The sequence below is a fragment of the Pseudophryne corroboree genome, chromosome 1, assembly GCF_028390025.1.
Source record: "Pseudophryne corroboree isolate aPseCor3 chromosome 1, aPseCor3.hap2, whole genome shotgun sequence".
NCBI classification, from domain to species: Eukaryota; Metazoa; Chordata; class Amphibia; order Anura; family Myobatrachidae; genus Pseudophryne; species Pseudophryne corroboree.
Genome location: NC_086444.1, coordinates 604,648,577 through 604,668,247, shown reverse-complemented (window position 1 = coordinate 604,668,247; position 19,671 = coordinate 604,648,577). Strand labels below are relative to the sequence as shown.

At 47.1% G+C, this 19,671-nt stretch overlaps 1 protein-coding gene and 1 pseudogene across 1 annotated transcript in view; both read left to right on the top strand.

The window, feature by feature from the left end:
• Positions 1-19,671, top strand: part of ARHGAP45 (Rho GTPase activating protein 45) — a 268,853-nt gene that overhangs the window by 171,426 nt on the left and 77,756 nt on the right.
• LOC134960933 (U2 spliceosomal RNA) lies at positions 18,885-19,008 on the top strand (annotated as a pseudogene).

Here is a 19,671-nt window from a genome sequence, read left to right as displayed (position 1 = left end):
TTATCCATACCATTAACGCCTTAGTTACCCAAATGCCAACCAATCCAGGTCTAAGCAACACTCCTGCTGCTGTATACATGGACTTTAGCATAGCTTCTATTTTACGGTCCGAAGGGTCTTTAAGCGTAGTAGCAGTTGGTACTGGTATGGTTAATTTCTTTGTAAGTTTAGACACAGACGAATCCACCAATGACGGATTCTCCCATGTAGCTGTCACAGACTCTGGAAACGGGTAACTAGACTTAAATCTGCGAGGTATAGAAAACCGTTTATCCAGATTCTTTTGTGTTTCTAGTAACATCTTATTAAGAGATTCCGAAACAGGAAAACACATTGGAGTTCTCTGTCGTTTAGTAAAGACGACCTCATCATTTGTCAGAGGCTCCTCAGTTTCTGTAAACTTCAGAGACTGACGCACCGCTCTGATGAGATTATCAATGCCCGGGCTGTCAAAATCGTCACTATCTGACTGCTGGTCTACTTCTCCCTCCTCACCGTCATCTTGCGCAAAGAGGTCTGGCATAGAATCGTCAGAATGCAACATAGCAGAAACTGGTAAATCATAAGACAAATGAAATTTCTCCCTTTTACCCAAAGTGGACTTGGACTTTTGGCAAGGCTGAGACCCCTCCGGTAGTTCTAGCGGTCTCACCCTAGACTCAGATCTTGCCGCTTCCCGCTCTTGTCGAGCGGCGGCCAATTCTGATTGCAATCCAGCCATAACCTGTGTTAGCATAGCCCATGGAGGGTCCGGGGATAAATCCGGCTTTGTAACCGGAGTCAAACTTGTATTCGTAGCTGAATCCACAAAACATACTGTACATGTGGTAGATCCATCCGGTAACACATTCTTACAGACATGGCAGTGAAACTGCTTTTTTGTTTTTGCTGGTGCCTTACTCATTATGCAGACAGACAACACAAAATACAAAGACAGACAACTTGCACGACTCAGTAAAATTGTACTAAGGTGTCTCCATATATATATCTGGCCAAGTGCAGTGCACGCCAGTCTATATGAAATCTGATCCCAAATTCCCACTAACACCCCTGCGCCTTCTGTGGAGTAGAGATGTAGTACAGGAACGTCTGGAATCACAACAGGAAGAAACAAAGAAACAGGAAGCATGGACAAAATGGCCCCCCCATGCTTACAGTATAAAACAAAGTGCAGATTATAACTTCCCAAACAGATATAATCAGTGAATATCCTGTTAAAAAAGGCTTAATAGCCTCTCTATCTAATAACCCATGCAGCGTTCTACTGCTGCTATAGGCACACTCTCCCCCCTTGTGTGTGTGCTCCCCCCCCCCCCCGTACTCCGTGTACCGCTATCTATTACACGGAGCTGGGGATTACCTGCGGTAGAGGGAGCCAGGGAGCTGAGGTAGAGGGAGCCGGGGAGTGCACTGCATAGAGCCGTGGAGCGGCGGCTATGCATGGTGAATGCGGCCGGCGCGGCTCTGTGAGCGGCGGGAGGTAGCACAGCGTCGGTGACCAGGTAGCGGCGGCGGGCCATCACATGGCGGCGGTGTTCCTGGAAGCAGCGACGGGCGGCTACAAACAACAGTGTCCCCACACAGCGGGGCGGCAGCGTGAGCGTGTAGTGAGGGCTATGACGGGGCTTCTTCTGCAAGCTCCGTTCAGCTTCTCCTGCAGGTAGTCCTGCACGTGGCTGTGAGGGAGCTCTTTTTAGAGAGGCCCGACACGCCAGTAGCTGCTTGCAAGCAGCTTCCACTATCCCGGACCCACGCCTATTGGAAGGGGGGAAGGGATGTGGAAAATTTTGTAAAAAAATAAAAATATTCAAAAAGTAGTGTGGATAACTCCACACAAGCCTTGTTGCTACTATGAGCACAGAAAAAACACTGAGGTACTCTGGGATATGGAGGGGAGGAGAGTTCTAAATTTAACTATTCAGTGCCTTGTTCCTATGGAAGCCGTCCATATCCAAGAGTACTCCAGTGACCCCTAGTGGATGAAAAAGAAATAATGCAAAGCGATATAGCCTGATGTGGTCCCAAGGAGGAGGGTGTAGGACCGTTTTCAGTTGAGTCTCACTGCAGAGCCTTGACAGCCTATAGTGCCTGAATGGAGATAGGAGCCTACCTCTGTCCAGGTGGGTGACACAGCCCTGGAGTATGGAGATGGCCATGTAGGGGAGTGGGTTGCAAGATGGTAAGCTGCAGTCACTCCTCCTGGATCACAGCAGTTATACCATATACCCTGAAAATAAGGTGTTGAAATGGATATGGATATATATATATATATATATATATATATATATATATTACAGCACAGTGCAGAGGTATTAATTGGCAGAGAAAAGTTGAGATAAATGTACATGTATTTGCAGGGCATTAAAGCACTAAATATGTCAACATCAGAATCCCACTGTTACGTTCTTGGTGCCCTGAACAAAGAGGAGTAGTGTAGCAACTCCAAAGCACCAGAACATGACGCTGAAGTAAAGGCCAGGTGTGATGGTAACCCCTAGCAACCTACCTCCGTTGTTTCACCCGCGTGGTCAGTTCGCGCCTGCGAGACTATGGTTTCTTGGGCCTCCGGCAGCCGCGTTTGAAGGGCGGATTAGGTCTGCCCAACTCCGATGCCCCCAGGTCTTAATGTGAGACAAGGCGTGAACAGAGACGGGATGATAACAAGGGGACCTCTAACTAAACCAAACTGAGAGCTAGGGGCTACAAAGAGACCTAATACTAAATGTATATGCGGCACAGCCGCCAGAATAAACAACAACCAAGGAAATGCTGTCCACCCGCCGACACAATACTGTAGTGTACCGGCGGTGACAGCATATGCAGAACCTTCTGCAAAACACCAGTAACTAGTATAAACAAAAGAATACAGCGGCCTAGGCCGACGGACGCGGCAAAGCCGCTACTCACGAAACCGGTACAAATACCGGCAAACGGACAGGAACCCCCAATGTAGCAGACACAGGCTCACAGGACCGGAGGACAGGCAGAATCCCAAACGACAGACCGGTGGACACCAAGAAGCCAGATACTCGATCAGGCACAGACAAAGCCACAGGACATCTGGACAGGAATGCTTCAAGGCAGGATACTGGATCAGACACTGGATCAGACACTGGATCAGACACTGGAAGCAGCTAGACAGAAGCACAGACTCTATCAACGGCGTCTGTGAAATGCACTGAGCCAGAATATAACAGGGAGCCCTAATTAATTATGTCGTGCAGCTGTCCTGTTGCACGACTCCAACTGACAAGATGCAATTAACAGACAGGTGAGGCCAAACACATGGAAACAGGCTGCAATTACACAGACTCACCACCGGCAGCAAACAAGAGTCTTCTAAACCAGAGCAAAGGGAAATCCTGGCCTGCAAGAGAACTATAACATAAAATACATAAACGGAAAACAGGAATGAACCACTACCTGTGGTTCATAACAGTACCCTCTCCTTAAGGGTAGGCTCCGGACACCCCATGACACCCACGGGGAACAGAAACAGAAGTATAACATAAAATACATAACCAAAATGCAAAACAGGAATGAGCCACAGCCTTGGCTCATAACAGTACCCCTCTCCTTGAGGAGGGGTCAACGGACCCCAAAATTCAGGTTTTCCAAAACAAGGTATACATTAATAAACCTGACACTGGAACAAACAGACAAAGACAAGAAACAAGCTGTAGCAACAGCTTGTAACAGTGTTTCTCCCCCCCCCCCCCCCCCCTTGACGGTGGCCACTGGACACAAGACAAGGAAAGGAAAAAAAAAATCTTTTGCCTTGTGTAAAAAAAAAAAAAAGAGTCAATAATTATTTCTTTTTCTTCTTTTTTTTACAAAGTTCTTGAGGTCTGACCAAGGTAATTCCCCAAACATTGTCTGCACTGATGGTACCTTCCAGCAAGGCTGGGTTCAAATCAGAGATTGGTTTCTTAACCTTGGGAACTGAACTTTCAGGCAAAGTACTACTACTAGAAGAAGACAGAAAAGCACATCCTGCATTCAAAACAACGGGCTGAGACTTTTGTGCCGAGTTTACAGTATACGGTGGACTCTCAGCAGATAAGACGGGTGACCTAGAGGAACCTGAACCAATTTCTTTGGAACCATATCTCTTAATAACTGCATCACTGAATGCCGGGGGATCCTGAAGAATGAGATCTTCAGTTTTCATTAAATTGGACGCCCACTCAAAAGGGCTCCCCTCTAAAGGAATATATCAGATAGAGTACAAGGTTCTCTGAAGTGATGCCCAGAAATGGTCTAGACAACATAATGATGTAATAGTGTTTGTAAAGCGCCAGAAATTGGGCTAAGTCCCCATCAAAGATTATAGATGTTGAGATATCAGAGTCAGGATCTGCTTCCTTCCCATCTGACTGACTAGAGTGCTTTGCTAGGACCTGGTCACTACTGACCTTACTCGAGGCTGAGACTTTCTGAACCCCACCCGGGGCAGTGGCCCTCGGAACCCCACCCGGGGCAGTGGCCTTCGGGAACCCCGCTGGGGCAGTGGCCTTCGGGAACCTCGCTGGGGTCAGCACCTCGGATTCTTCTACTGGGACCGGGCCGTCAGCCTCCCTCTCTGGGACCGGGCCGTCAGCCTCCCTCTCTGGGACCGGGCCGTCAGCCTCCCTCTCTGGGACCGGGCCGTCAGCCTCCCTCTCTGGGACCGGGCCATCAGCCTCCCTCTCTGAGTCGATAATTATCGAAACTTCTCCCGGGACTATGACCACCGGGACTTTTGCTGAAGCTATAACCTTCAGAACCTCCACTAACGCTATGCCTCTTGAGTCCTTTCCTGGGGAAGCGACCTCTAGACCCTTCTCTGGGGCTGTGTCTCTCGAGACCCCACTTGGGGATATTACTTCAAAGATCCCTTCTGGGGTTTTGCTTCTCGAGTTCCCTTCTAGAACTATGGTTTTAGATACCCTTTCTGGGGTTGCGCTTTTCAAGTCCCTACCTGGGTTAACAGCTTCTGAGACACCTTCTGGTATTGACACCTGAGCTATTATATCTGATGTCCCTCTATGACCCAGAGCATCGGGTACCGCTCCAGGACTCTGGGCATCGGGTACCGCTCCAGGACCCCAGGCATCGGGTACCGCTCCAGGACCCCAGGCATCGGGTACCGCTCCAGGACTCTGGGCTTCCACTACCGGGGTTTGTAACTCTGATTCAACAGGAAAGTCAAGAGAGGAGAGAAACATTCTCCTTTGGTTCCTGAATCTATACTGGGGCTCCCTAGCCCAAGGACCCCAATTATAGGACAGAGTGCTTTTTAGTGTGGGTTTTGTGACAAGTACCTCTGCCACAGTAGAGACAGGAGTAGGTCTTGAATCCTGACTCAACTTGGCCAGAGGGCAGGACTTGTCGCCACACTTTGGTTTGCGCAACTCACAGGTCTGCAGATAGTGGCCTAAACCCCCACAATATAGGCATAAATTTAAATTTCTGCGACGCAGACGCTCCTCTTCTGAGAGCCTGGGCCGCAGAAAACTTTTAAACCTTTTCTCTCCAATTAAACCTGAGAGGTCTCTTGTCACCATATTGTGAACAAGAGTCTCTTTAGAGATAGATGAACTCTCAACAACTTCTGGCAAGATCAGCTAAATTTTGGTCAGAAGGTTTTGCAGTTGCTTTAAGGATTGCTGCAAAACTTCCAGCCGCTCAGGTTTCAAAGCACTGAAAGCAGAGCTCAGGGCTGAGAGAGACGCCTGCAGGGCTTGCATAGTTGACATGGGAGGATTTCAAACTAGACAAGACAAGACTGGACCGGATTTTTAACACTGGACTGAGTTCTGCACACTGGACTAGGTTCTGCACACTGGACTGGGTTCTAGACAAGACTGGATTCTAGACAGGACTGGATTCTAGACAGGACACTGAACTGGGCCAAAAAAGAAAAAACTATTATTTAGCTTTGTTTCTTTTTTGTTGTATGGCCGGTGATAATGTTACGTTCTTGGTGCTCTGAACAAAGAGGAGTAGTGTAGCAACTCCAAAGCACCAGAACGTAACGCTGAAGTAAAGGCCAGGTGTGATGGTAACCCCTAGCAACCTACCTCTGTTGTTTCACCCGCGTGGTCAGTTCGCGCCTGCGAGACTATGGTTTCTTGGGCCTCCGGCAGCCGCGTTTGAAGGGCGGATTAGGTCTGCCCAACTCCGATGCCCCCAGGTCTTAATGTGAGACAAGGCGTGAACAGAGACGGGATGATAACAAGGGGACCTCTAACTAAACCAAACTGAGAGCTAGGAGCTACAAAGAGACCTAAAACTAAATGTATATGCGGCACAGCCGCCAGAATAAACAACAGCCAAGGAAATGCTGTCCACCCGCCGACACAATACTGTAGTGTACTGGCGGTGACAGCATATGCAGAACCTTCTGCAAAACACCAGTAACTAGTATAAACAAAAGAATACAGCGGCCTAGGCCGACGGACGCGGCAAAGCCGCTACTCACGAAACCGGTACAAATACTGGCAAACGGACAGGAACCCCCAATGTAGCAGACACAGGCTCACAGGACCGGAGGACAGGCAGAATCCATACCGACAGACCGGTGGGACATACACACACATACACAATATCCTTATCTTGCGCACAGACAAAAGCAGTACTACAGGAGAGACCTATATTGTAAGGTCCCAAATAAACAGAGAACAAACAGAATTCCTAAGTGCGCTATATTCTTTGAATATTTATTCTTCAAATCTTCCAAACAATGGACCCAATGGGTGCAGACTGTAGGTTGGAGAATTCTTAAAGAGATTATTCACACGGTATCCTGTAACAGATTTCCCCTCACCGGAAAATCACCCAGACAAAAGGCCATAAAGGCCAATTAGTACCAATTATTGGTTTAGTGACACGTTTTTTAAAATACACAATAAAAATGTTGTACAGAAATAAAATTTGTATATCAGTGAGAGAAGTCCAGATCGTGTAGATGGAGAATTAGATCCTCCCTCACCTTCACAAGGTGTGAGCTCAAAAGGGAGAATCTTCACAATCTGGATTGGTGACTCATAGCGGACAGACCCTACGCATTTCATCTTAATGACTTCATCAGGGGTAATTCTTTAAAGGTGAAAGGTGAGAAAATATATTTCTTTAACAATTAAAATTTGATATAATGTGGGGAAAAAAGTGGATTTTTGATAATAAACACCTACCACAAGAAAAGGCCAGGACCGCAAGATTGGAGTTTATATAGGGCAATAAGCATACAGCTCCCTAAGAAAAAAAGACAAACTCTTTTGTTGGTCTCACTAGCAAAAAAAAGGGCTTTTTTTTTTCCAATTTATATTTATTGAGAAGGGAACATGCAATAAAATACAGGTCATATGTCACAATGCTTGCGAGACTACATCAACCACTGCGGTGTACAGAAATTGTCAATCAAAAAGCTGAACCAAAACTTTAGTTAGTATAGGCTAGGTTAAGAGGACAATCAACCATATAGTTCAAGCGGGGGAATGCAATAACAGCTAACAAATTTAAAAGGGTAGTGAGCCTTGAATGAGAGAATCCGTATTATACCACGTTGTTAATCTAACTACTCTGCGCACATATTCCCTGGTAGCAGTTGGTAGCATATGTAGGTAGGGTAACCAAATGGCAAAAAAAATTGGCGCGCGGGACTCTGCGTCCAGGGAACAATCAACCCAGTCCATTTGGTAGAGATATGTTAAACGTGGTAACATGAGGGAAAGGGGTATCGGCTCCGAATGTATCCATTGGGATAGAATAGTTTTCTTTGCTGCAGCGGCCACACGAGCCAACAGTAATTTCGTCCCTTTGGAATATGGGGGATCCTGAGTCTGTACGGAGTTCCAGAAAGCCCAGGCCATAGTGATATTAAAGGAAATGCGAAGCTCCATATTAATATACGTTTGGACTGCCATCCAAAATGTCTGTACTACCGGGCATGCCCAGAGACAACGAATAATATCGGCTTTGGGGGAATTACATTTAAAACATAAAGAGTTATCAGATACTCCAGTGAGAAACCTAAGTCTAGGGGTATAGTAAGCTCTATGTAATATCTAAAAGTGCATCTCTGCATAGGAAGATGAGACTAGTTGTTTATTTAGTAGACCACACCACCGAATCACCGTCAGAAGATCGGTGTCTGGGAAGTCGTCTGTCCATTTGGCCATCCCTGTTGTGAGCTTAGATAGATCCAACCTCCGCCTAGTATGAGAATAAATTAAAGAAGTATTATATGGGGCTCCTGGGGACTGTCGTACCAGACCATCCAGGGGAAAGGTGTGATCAGGGGGGTGTAGTCGTGATATTTTGCTAGTGACAAAACTACGAATTTGGAAATAGGCAAACAGGGGAAAATGGAGAGTGGGGAATTTTTCTTTTAGTTGTGCTATAGTCAATATCGCGGAGCATTCTGTATTCAGAAATTGATATAGAAGGGAGAGGCCCTGGAGATGCCAACCATGAACAATCCTATTATCCTCTCCACCCTGAAAACGCGGGTTACACCACAAAGGCTGAAATAAAGAATCCGTTAGGGATAGGCCTAGACGTTTCCTGAGTTTACGCCAAGCTGTACATGGCGTGTATAGTAATGGATTATGAAGTCTGTCATGTTGAGGGGGAATATCAGCAAAATGCAACAAATGTACCAAAGTGTGTTGAGGTGAGAGAGCCTGCTCCAAAGCTCCATTAACGAAATTGTCACAATCCCCTATCCAATCCAGAGCATATCTATAGTTGGCGGCTAGGGAATAGTCTTCAGGACAGGGGAGATTAATACCACCAAGTGAAGGGGGTTGTTTTAGTTTAAAAAGTGAGATGCGGGGACGTTTGTTTGCCCAAATAAATTTAGTAAGGGCTTTGTTAATAGAATGGACATCTCGTTTGGACAATATAAATGGAAGCATCTGGATTGGATAGAGTAGTCGAGGGAAGGAGACCATCTTATATAAATGACACCGACCTAGATAAGAAATAGGGAGATGTTGCCATTTCAATAAATCATTCGTCATTTGGGTAATGTGGTAAGAAAAGTTCACCGTATATAGGTCAGTGAGGAGTGGCGGGATGCGAAGGCCCAAATATTTTAAGTAATTGTGGGCCCATTTGAAGGGAAATGAGTCCCCCCAATCCCGTGCCGCCTCCCCTCCCAACGCCAGCGCTTCTGTCTTATCAAAATTGATATCCAGAAATTAAATTAAAATCATGCAGTGTGGTTAGTAACGATGGAAATGCCTGTTTGGGGTCGGCAAAATATAATAACAGGTCGTCCGCAAAAGCAGACACCTTAACTTCGTTGTCACCTACCCTAATACCTTGCCAAGTAGGATCTTGTATAAAGTGACGTATCAAAGGGTCTAGGGCTAGATTGAATAGCAGGGGGGAAAGAGGGCATCCCTGACGGGTCCTTCTACCTAACGTAAAGGCAGACGAGTTTAAGCCATTTATAGTCAGATGTGCCTGAGGTAGTGTATATAACATTTTGAACAGATGGATGAATTCCTCACCAAATTGCTGGGCATGAAAAATACGAAGAAAATGAGACCAGGAGACACGATCAAACGCCTTGTTGGCATCACAACTAACAATAAGAGCGTCTGGGCAGGCAGATTGTTGTGCACTATACATTGCTGCAATCAGCGTGCGGATATTATGAACTGAGGTTGTACCTTTGACAAACCCTGTTTGAGCAGGATGTAGGACCCTATTCAGGATTGGTTGAAGTCTCATTGCACTTAGTTTTGTGAAAAGCTTCAGGTCCTGATTCAGGGGGAGGTTTTCCCTCCAACAGTGCATTGAAAAGGGATAATAAATGGTGTGACAGATGGGGGGCCAGAATTCGATAATACTCCGCCCCAAATCCATCCGGGCCAGGGGACTTACCATTGTGCAATGATTTAATCAGGGAAAGTAGTTCCGGTTCTGTGACCGGTTCGGTTAAGGATTGTCTCTCCTCTTCCGTTAAAACAGGTAGTTTTGCCCTCTCAAGGAATTGCATTCCAAGAGTCGGATGATCCGGGGGGGCTTCATAGAGAGTGTTATAATATTGTAAGAAGGCCTCAGATATTGAGAGGGTATCAAAGATGGTTGTAGACGAGTCTGTGATTAGTTGGAGGATATGAGAAGGCGCGGAGTATGACCGTACCAGGTTCGCCAATAACCTCCCGGATTTATTTCCCCCTCGAAATCTATTCCGTTGTAGATCATACGAGAATCTCGCCCGCTCCGTACATAATGAGTCGTACAGTTGCTTAGCAGCAAGATAGGCCTGCCGGTTGCCGGGTAAATCCTGCAACAAAAGTGCGTCATAGGTTTTGGTCAGGTTACAAGCAAGGTCCTGTATTTGGGTCACAAGCCGCTTGCGTCTCCTGGAGACATATTCCATAATATGTCCTCGGATCACTGGCTTCGAAGCTGACCAAAACAAATTGATATCCTCCATATGTGTACTATTATCTGCTACATCATTCTGGAACGTTTGTTCCAGGTGGGTGCAAAAATCAGAGGATTTCGTAAGATAAGCTGGAAATCTCTAATTGTATGATTGGGAGACAGGGGACTGTAGGTTAAGGGTAAACCACACTGGGGCATGGTCAGACAATGATATGGGTTCCATTTTAGTTTCAGCCACGCGCTGCAATAGGGTGTCAGCTATTAGCCAATAGTCAAGGCGAGAAGAGGAGTGATGTGGATGGGAGTAAAATGTGTACTCCCGGGAGTCAGGGTGTTGGCATCTCCAGGGGTCGCAGAGTCGCAGCGAATCAGTCAATAGGGATAGGGATTGGGGCGGTGTAGAAATATGCGATCTAGCAGAGGTGGATCTATCCAAACCCGAAGACTGGACAGTATTGAAGTCTCCGCCTAAAATAATCTCCCCCTCCGCCCATTCTTGCAGCTTATTGTAAATGTTAGAAAAAAAGAGTGAGTTGGGGCCATTAGGCGCGTATATAGTGGCTAAGGTGTAAAGAACACTAAAAATAGTAATTTTAATAAATAAATAGCGACCTTCAGGGTCACTAAGACTATCATTTATTTGGTACGTGAGACGTCTACTGAAAAGAATCAGTACACCCCTTCGTTTGGCTGAGTAAGAGGCCGATTTGAAGTCCCCTATCCAAGAATCTCTCACAACATTAGGGTCCGTATTTTTCCAATGAGTCTCTTGCAAGAGGGCTATGTCAGGTTTTAGACGTTTAAGATAGGAGAGGATCTTTCTCCTTTTGACTGGAGTGTTGAGGCCCTCAACATTCCAGGTTACAAATTTAATATGGGACTGTACTCTAGTGGAGGTGGCAACATTCAAAGACATTTAGCCTATACCTACTCTAGGCCAAGATTCCCATTTAACTAATAAGGAGAAACCCAGCCAGCCCGTCCCAGCAAGCGGGCTAGTGAGCCTGATGCCTGTACCTAAGCAGCTTAAGGATAAAAGGAGCAACAGTGACAATGACATACCAAAAATTAGAACAACTTCTAAATCAAAATCCCAACTCAAAGATATTTTAAATATTATACGAACCAAAGCGTACAGGTCTATGGGATGGTCCACCGAGACGCCTAATAGATTCCAACCTAACACATGCGTGTAATGGGAGACCGTGCCAAAAGACCGTACAACAATCAAACATAACAATAACAAATAAGAAAAGCGAAAAGGGGGGGTGGGATTATGTCGGAGAGGGGGAGGGAGAGAAAGAGTCAAAGAGAGAAGAGAGCAGTTCAAGAAGAGTTGAGAACAATAAGATAAGTGGTCGCAGAGAGAAGGACTGATTCGGTAAATACAATACGGTATAGATGACAATATACCCACATATACTATAGGCAAGATATATATCAACCAGTGGTAGGACCCACTCTTAGTAGTTACTAAGAACCTGAATGTGTACTGTTCAAGAAGATGCGAAGTGTCACAACTGAGGGCTGGTGCTGACCAGGGGGAAGCCTCAGTTGTAGGGGCTGAGGTATATGTGTACCTGGGAGGCAGTACAGGGTTCTTAGACATGCAGGGAACCTTTAGAACAAATGCCCGAAGGCGTGACCAAGACAACGAAGGAAAGTTCAAAGGTTTATTAAACACAGTTCAGAGGAATACTGATGACTTGGTACAGGTAACAGGAATCACAGTTCAGAGAAATACTTGGGATCGATGACGGAACACCGATGGTGACTTGGAATCTATGACGGAACACCGATAGTTACTTTGGGATCGATGGCGGAACACCGATGGTTACTGGAGATCGATGGCGGAACACCGATGGAGACTTGGGATCGATGGCGGAACATCGATGGAGACTTGGGATCGATGGCGGAACACCGATGGTGACTTGGGATCGATGGCGGAACACCGATGGAGACTTGGGATCGATGGCGGAACACTGATGGTTACTGGGGATCGATGGCGGAACACCGATGGAGACTTGGGGTCGATGGCGGAACACCGATGGTGACTTGGGATCGATGGCAGAACACCGATGGAGACTTGGGATCGATGGCGGAACACCGATGGTTACTGGGGATCGATGGCGAAACACCGATGGTTACTGGCAGGGCAGAGCACTGCTGGAAGCTGGTGTCGGTAACTGCCAGTCACAGGATGCAATGATGAGACACTGCAGAGTCAGGCTGTACTGCAGAGAAAGTCCATGGGAGGACTGCACACTGGGATCACTGAAGACAATTGAAGCACTGACCTCTTTCCACCCCAGGAACAAGATATTTATATCAGCTGGGAAACAGGGATTGGCTGGCTGATTAACCAGAGACCAGAGTGCAGCTGCTGGGTAATCAGGCTGAGAGCAGAGTACAGCTGATAGGCTGAAAAGCAACATGTGATGAAAACAAACATGGCTGTGCCCATGTTTGAACTTGGAGGGAAAGACTGTTTGTAACTTGCATGTGAGTTTTAACCATGAAGCTGCCAGAATCACAGTGAAGAGTTTTGAGACAATGAGATGCAGCGTGCTGCATGCAGACAGTGCAGATGGAATCCAGCCTTGGAACACTGGGACAGTCTCAGGAGGCATTTGGAAGGTAAATACTGATAAGGAATTACCTGGATCGTGACAGCACCCCCTCCTTTAGGAGTGGCCCCAGGACACTTCTTATAAATTCTTTACCTGAACAAACGGAAGAATCTAGATTGAATCCTGATGAACTTGAACTGGCTGGATCCAGAGGAGACTGTACTGGACCTATGGACGAGACCAGATTGAGTCCAGACAAACTTGAACCGGCTGAGACCGGCGGAGTCTTTAGACCGACGGATAGGGCAGGATTAGATCCGAAGGTACTGGAGTCGGCTGGAACCGAAGGAGGCTGATCCGGATAGGCGGATGGGACCGGATTGGGTCCGGAAAAGCTTGAACCGGCTGGGACCGGAGGAGTCTTTGGATTGACATTCGAATCAGCTGGAACTGAAGGAGTCTTTGGACCTACGGATGGAACCGGATTGGGTCCAGAGATATCGGAATCGGCTGGAACTGAAGGAGTCAGAATCCGGTTAGAACCGGAATGAGTTGTATCCGAGTGTTCAGTTAGACCATCCTGGACATGCTCCATGCTGGATGCCAACAGGGTGGTGCTCTCTGAAGACGGCAAACAGGAGTTCATAACTGCATCTGTAGCACAAAAATTTCCATCTGGGAACTTGGCTCTGGATACTTCCCTTGGGGCTGAAACTTTGGTGACCCCTCCTGGGGTTGACGAATCAGACACCTCTCTCAGGGTTGTTTTCTCCAGCACCCCTCCTGGGGCTGACAGATCAGAAACTCCTTTTTGAGAAGACTCATATGCCCCTACTAGAGCTTGAACATTGGATACCCCTTCTTGGGCTGTAGACACAGACGCCCCTTCTTGGGCTGTAGACACAGACGCCCCTTCTTGGGCTGTAGACACAGACGCCCCTTCTTGGGCTGTGGAAAGTTTGGACACTAGGATCTGGTACTGTACCAGATATTTACAGACTGTTTGTGTCCCCTGACGTAGTCGGAGGATATCAGAGGAGGCTGAGGTCACACGACCTGGTTCATCAAAGATGCACCTGAAGGTTGCCACGAAGTCTGCATATGAAGAGAGCAAGGCATCAGACTTCTCCCATAGAGGTGATGCCCAATCGAGGGCGGAGCCACTGAGGAGGGAGATGATGTAAGCAACCTTTGTGCGGTCAGTTGGGAAACTGCCAGGCTGTAACTCGAAATATATCTCACACTGATTTAGGAAACCCCGACAGGCTTTTGGGGAACCATCAAACTTGGCAGGTGTCTGTAAATGGAGACAAGGAGCAGAAACAGGAATGGTGGGTGGGGATACCACCAAAGGTACTGCAGTCGGCACACTGGACGCCCCTGAACCACAAAGGGTTACTTGTATTCCATCCAGCCGAGAGGAGAGGTCCTGGAGACAGCGAATCACATGGCCCCGTGTAGCCCCCTGACGTTCAAGGCAGGCTGCAAGTTCTTGCATCGGCCTGGTCGCTTGGACCTGGTCTCCGGCCGGATCCATGGGTCAGTGCTTACTGTCACAACTGAGGGCTGGTGCTGACCAGGGGGAAGCCTCAGTTGTAGGGGCTGAGGTATATGTGTACCTTGGAGGCAGTACAGGGTTCTTAGACATGCAGGGAACCTTTAGAACAAATGCCCGAAGGCGTGACCAAGACAACGAAGGAAAGTTCAAAGGTTTATTAAACACAGTTCAGAGGAATACTGATGACTTGGTACAGGTAACAGGAATCACAGTTCAGAGAAATACTTGGGATCGATGACGGAACACCGATGGTGACTTGGAATCTATGACGGAACACCGATGGTTACTTTGGGATCGATGGTGGAACACCGATGGTTACTGGAGATCGATGGCGGAACACCGATGGAGACTTGGTATCGATGGCGGAACACCGATGGAGACTTGGGATCGATGGCGGAACACCGATGGTGACTTGGGATCGATGGCGGAACACCGATGGAGACTTGGGATCGATGACGGAACACTGATGGTTACTGGGGATCGATGGCGGAACACCGATGGAGACTTGGGGTCGATGGCGGAACACCGATGGTGATTTGGGATCGATGGCGGAACACCGATGGAGACTTGGGATCGATGGCGGAACACCGATGGTTACTGGGGATCGATGGCGAAACACCGATGGTTACTGGCAGGGCAGAGCACTGCTGGAAGCTGGTGTCGGTAACTGCCAGTCACAGGATGCAATGATGAGACACTGCAGAGTCAGGCTGTACTGCAGAGAAAGTCCATGGGAGGACTGCACACTGGGATCACTGAAGACAATTGAAGCACTGACCTTTTTCCACCCCAGGAACAAGATATTTATATCAGCTGGGAAACAGGGATTGGCTGGCTGATTAACCAGAGACCAGAGTGCAGCTGCTGGGTAATCAGGCTGAGAGCAGAGTACAGCTGATAGGCTGAAAAGCAACATGTGATGAAAACAAACATGGCTGCGCCCATGTTTGAACTTGGAGGGAAAGACTGTTTGTAACTTGCATGTGAGTTTTAACCATGAAGCTGCCAGAATCACAGTGAAGAGTTTTGAGACAATGAGATGCAGCGTGCTGCATGCAGACAGTGCAGATGGAATCCAGGCTTGGAACACTGGGACAGTCTCAGGAGGCATTTGGAAGGTAAATACTAATAAGGAATTACCTGGATCGTGACACGAAGAAACAAGGCCATGAGGTATCAATCTTCATCGTCCATCCCGGCAGAGGAGTTTGGGGATAGTGAATCTAAAAAGTTATTGTCCGTCTTCGGATTCTCAAAGAAGTAGGCCTTTCCCGCATGAGTGACTCTCAATTTAGCCGGATAAAGAAGCGCAAAGCGGTGGCCTAGTTCGAAAAGTCTCTTGCAGACAGGCGAGAATTCTCTCCGTTTGGAAGCCACCATATAGGAATTGTCCTGGAAAAGCAGCAATTTAGCATCTTGGTATTTCAAGTCGGCACATTTTCTATAGGCGTCCAATAGCATGACCTTGTCAGCGTAGTTAAGGACTCTCAGTATGACGGGCCGGGGTCTATCATTTGTGGATTGCCGCTCCGGGCCTATACAGTGTACACGTTCCACTACTATGGATCCTGAACTCGGAACACAGCCCAGCTCCCTAGGCATCCACTGAGAAACGAGCGTCATGAGGTCACAAGGTTTCACCGACTCCGGTAGGCCGATGAGGCGCACATTATTTCTCCTATTTCGGTTTTCAAGGTCCTCAAGCTTATCCTGAATAGATGCAATAAATTTTTCTTGGTCAGAAAGAACCGTCTTAGCCTTAGTGAGATCATCCTCTAGGTCGGAAATTCTCTGTTCTGCCTCGGTGAGTCGCTGAGCATGTTGGTTCAGTTGAGTGAGAGCGGAGTCAAGCGAATCCTTTAGAGGAGCCAGTTTTTGGTCCAATAACTGGGACAGGATATCTGTTATCTCATTCGTCGTGCAGGATTTTGCAGAATCCATTGCAGATGCAGACTCGGATCGGCCTAGGGGACTAGAATGGGGACCCAATGGAGGGGAAGTAGGGTTATCGACCGAGGAGTTATCACGGCCTCGGCCTCTACCCGACTGATTGCCACGAGTACCCCGTGCCTGCTTGGCCGCAAATTTGTCCATTATCAGAATAGTGAGATAATAACAGCAGTGAGTGCAGCAGTAAATAGCTTGAGATATATAATAATATGAGTCGCAATATAAAGTTCCACCAGCAGAGGGAGTTCAGCAGATGTACTAAGATATTAGATGTAATATGATTGAATGATATTCCTTCAAGAAATAAAATATAGATACTGGAGGTATGATAAGAAGAGGGTATGAGGTCCCAGGTCCCTTTTAGTAGGTTCCAACTAGGCCAAAGAGGACAGCCAGCAGAGATCACGGACCTGCCAGTGACCACAGCTGATTGCCCGTGGCAGGGATCTCCAGCTTACCAGCTCGCCGGGTGCAGGGGGAGATGTGTTGCAGCCAAAGAAAAGTCTTCCTCCCGGCCGCCCAGCGTCCCGGTGTCGCCAGAGGGGGACCTGACAGGTCAGTGGCCGCTTTCCCGGGGGGTACAGCGAGCGGGTGTGTCCGCCGCAGGCGCGGGCGAAGCTGGATCTTCCGCTCCGCCGCCCTGGAAGTCCGCGGCGGGTTGCGGTCAAACTTTAGGTCCCGGCCTGTGGAGGCGATGTAGGCCGCTGGGCTCCGGAGCTCCCCGAACGGTCCCCAGCTCTCGGGAAAGTGCCCCCCAATAGCGGGCCCGGCAGGGCAGGGAGGCAGGGGGCAAGGAGTGGCACAAAGTGTGGGCCAGCGGCAGGGGGGTGCTATGAAATAGCGGACGCCGTGCTAGAAGCTCCAGGGCACGTCTTCCTCCCCTGCTGGCCACCTGAAGCTCAAAAAAGGGCTTTTTAAACTAATAGAGTTAGTCCATTAACACATACCTTGGTGAGTCTTTTTCTTTAAACAAACCCTATCAGGGTCCTTAATCACAAAAATTTGCGATGATAGTCATCAATAATGATCGTATAGATGTCCTTAAACACACCTAAACAGATTTAAAAGAAAAGGTGTGTAATACAAATCTAAATAACACCAACTATTATAGAAGAGTCTAAGTCCACACCTACATACTTACATGGACTAGAAGAATTTAAATCTAATTGATTTAGACGAAGAAAATCTCATATATAAACTTTTGTCTGAAAGGAGGGATTTACATAGTAAAAATCTAAATAGCGTGGGGTATGTCAGCTGTTTTAAGGACATCTATACGATCATTATTGATGACTTTCATTGCAAATTTTTGTGATTAAGGACCCTGATAGGGTTTGTTTAGAGAAAAAGACTCACCAAGGTATGTGTCAACGGACTAACTCTATTAGTTTGTATATATGTGTGTGTATATATATATATATATATATATATATATATATATATATGTGTATATATACACTATGCAATTTACCCGGCACTCCACCTAGTATACTGCTGGTTCTGGTGCCCTCATAAATAAAACATGTACAATCAAGGATGCGGCACTCACGAACACTTTGAAAAGAATCACAGACACCAGTTGAGGTATAGTCAACGTTTCAATCCTTTACGGATTTTCGTCAGGAACATATATATATGTGTGTATATATATATATATATATATATACAAACAGAAAGTTCAGCACTCACCATAGCAAGCTCACTTATCCTCATAACATCAATAAATAAATGATGGGGGTTTAGTTAGTGAATTGGCCAATGCACGGAAGCCTGCAAACCGCTCGCCAAGGTACCCCACCATCTTGCAGGTCCTACACTATCACAAAGTCTCAAAAATTAAAACCTGGCAACTGTATCACACATAATATAACTGCACACATGCCCACTAGGTTTAATGTGTATCTGCCATACATCTTATGGCTTTTAAAGGTACACTAGTCACCTGATAAATGACTAAGGAGCAGCTGACACAGGTTTAGAACAAATGAGATTACACAGGGGTGCATGAAAAGGCCTGTGACCACGGTTAATAAGAGTTAACCAAAGATTAACCCCACAATATACAAACAAATCTAGAAAGCCACAGCACTCACCACCCCAGAAGCGGGGTGCAATGTCTGCACTCACCACTCATAGGGTGGGGTGCATGCAGCCCATAGCCACCAACCCAAATATATACAAACAGAATGTTCTGCACTCACCATAGCAACCTAGTGGGCATGTGTGCAGTTATATTATGTGTGATACAGTTGCCAGGTTTTAATTTTTGAGACTTTGTGATAGTGTAGGACCTGCAAGAAGGTGGGGTACCTTAGTGAGCGGTTTGCAGGGTTCCGTGCATTGGCCAATTCACTAACTAAACCCCCATCATTTATTTATTGATGTTGTGAGGATAAGTGAGCTAGTTATGGTGAGTGCTTCTCGCTTCTCGGCCTTTTGGCTAAGATCAAGTGTAGTATCTGCTCGAGGGAAACACAGGGTGGAGTACCTGTTCTTATACTAGGAGCGTGAGAGGTTCCTAGATGTGGAATGGAGAAACACCTTGTGGAGTACCATGCCGGGGTGTGGCAAGGCCCCTGGTCGAGAGTGGAGAAAAACTAAGCTTAGTATCCCTACTTCGTAAGGGTTGTTGTCACCTTACGTTGGACAGGGAGGTATCCGTTTGCATGGTCGACCATGTTATGGTCGACAGTCATTAGGTCAACATTGACATGGTCGACATGGACACATGGTCGACACATGAAAATGGTCGACACATGAAAAGGTCGACATGACTTTTTTAACTTTTTTTTCTTTTGGTGAACTTTTCCATACTTTACGATTTACGTGGACTACGATTGGAACGGTAATCTGTGCCGAGCGAATCGGTACCGGAGCGAAGGCACCATGCCCGAAGCATGGCGAGCGAAGCGGTGCACTAATTGGGGTTCCCAGTCACTTTACGCAAAAAACGACCCCAAAAAAAGTTTAAAAAACTCATGTCGACCTTTTCATGTGTCGACCTTTCATGTGTCGACCATTTTCATGTGTCGACCATGTGTCCATGTCGACCATGCCAATGTCGACCAATAGTGGTCGACCTAATGACTGTCGACCATAACATGGTCGACCATTCACACCGGAACCGGACAAGGAACGGCCTGGTCTAGTATCTACTCTCGTACTGAGGGTTGACCCTGGCACAGAGCGGGTATGAAGCTTGGTCTG